General features: G+C 43.0%; 1 pseudogene; it reads left to right on the top strand.

Annotated features, from left to right (window-relative positions):
* The first annotated feature begins 309 nt into the window (after nucleotides 1–309).
* On the top strand, nucleotides 310–1,134 carry LOC102750348 (non-histone chromosomal protein HMG-17 pseudogene; annotated as a pseudogene).
* The last annotated feature ends 444 nt before the right edge of the window (nucleotides 1,135–1,578 follow it).

The raw sequence follows: 1,578 nt of genomic DNA, 5'->3' as shown, positions 1-1,578 counted from the left end.
AGAGATGATGGACTCTGAAAAACAAACAGGGTTCTAGAGGGGAGGGGGGTGGGAGGATGGGTTAGCCTGGTGGTGGGTATTGAGGAGGGCACATTCTGCATGGAGCACTGGGTGTTATGCACAAACAATGAATCATGGAACACTTCATCTAAAACTAATGATGTAATGTATGGGGATTAACATAAGAATAAAAAAAAAAAAGATGGAGGCCAGATCAGAAGAAGAGATGAAAATGACTCCTGGACTGGCCAAAGCCCACACGTGCTGCATGCCCCCTGCCCAGTGCCTGTGTCCCACCCTGTGGCCATCATGCCAAAGAGGAAGGTTGAAGGGGATGCTTAAGGAGATAAAGCCAAGGTGAAGGATGAGTCACAGAGAAGATCTGTAAAGTTATCTACTAAACCTGCTTCCCTGAAGCCAGAGCCCAAGCCTAAAAAGGCCCCTGCCAAGAAGGGAGAGAAGGTACCCCAAGGGTAAAAGGGGAAAGCTGATGCTGGCAAGGATGGGAATAACCTTGGAGAAAATGGAGATGCCCAAATAGAGATGCCCAAAGACCAGGCGCTGAAAGCCAAAGGTGCTGGACAGGCCAAGTGAAGTGTGTGCATTTTTGATAACTGTACTTCTGGTGACTGTACAGTCTGGAATACTATTTTTTATAAAATTTTATAAAAATGCAAAATTTTGTTTTACTTTTTTTTAAGTTCTGTTGTTAGCACAGAGAACATTTCACTGTTGTATGGGGGGGAAGGGCACTAAAAGCACATCTCCAAAGCTAGATTGGTACGGAGGGAAAACACCTCTCCCCGCTAGTATTGAGAAACTTCCTCTTGGTGCCCAGGAGGAGGGATTCCTCGATGTTGACACAAAGGAGCCACCTTGGCACAAATGCTTTGTGATGTGAAAAACTAAAATTCATTTTTTTATGTCTTCTTCTTCCTCTCTGCCTTCAACATAGACTTAACTCCCTTAAGCCCAGAGACCTGTTGGAACCTGACCCCAAGACATGGTTCCAGTATGTCAGGCAATCTGGACTCTCCAATGTCACCATGGAGATGGCATCCCTCAAAAGAGTTCCTTTTTTAGCTTGTGGATCTTCAGATGGATACCTCTGCCATTTTGATTTCATTTCCTGAAAGTCAGGGTCAGGTTGTGAAAACCCATTGAACAACATGCTAAGTGTGAAAGGTCAACCCTCACCCTAACTTTTCCCCGTTCAGAGTATCACATGAAGACTTCATCGGGTTTTATAGTGGCTTTCTGATTTTGGTATTCCACTGAAGAAGAGAGTTTGAAAGTTGTTGTATGCTGTTAACGATTGTCTGAAATACCATGAGTGTTTGTGAAAAGTATCTTTAATAAAGCTGGATATAGTTTGGCTTGGGGCGGGGCAAGATCGTGGATAGATCCAAGTTTAAAACCTGAAACTTGTCTAGTGACGAACCAGAGAAAATCTTGGCAATTATGGAGAAAGCCCAAAACACAAAGTATAAAAATTGGAGAAACTCAATTTCATTAAAATTTAAAATTCTGTTGCTTGAAAGACACCTTTTAGAAAACGAAAAGGCAAGTCATAGACTG

Source organism: Leptonychotes weddellii, unplaced genomic scaffold (genome assembly GCF_054177405.1).
Source record: "Leptonychotes weddellii isolate Sample4059 unplaced genomic scaffold, ASM5417740v2 HiC_scaffold_8290, whole genome shotgun sequence".
Taxonomy (NCBI): Eukaryota; Metazoa; Chordata; class Mammalia; order Carnivora; family Phocidae; genus Leptonychotes; species Leptonychotes weddellii.
Note: the sequence above shows the minus strand (reverse complement) of the source record. Positions and strands in the feature narration are given on the sequence as shown.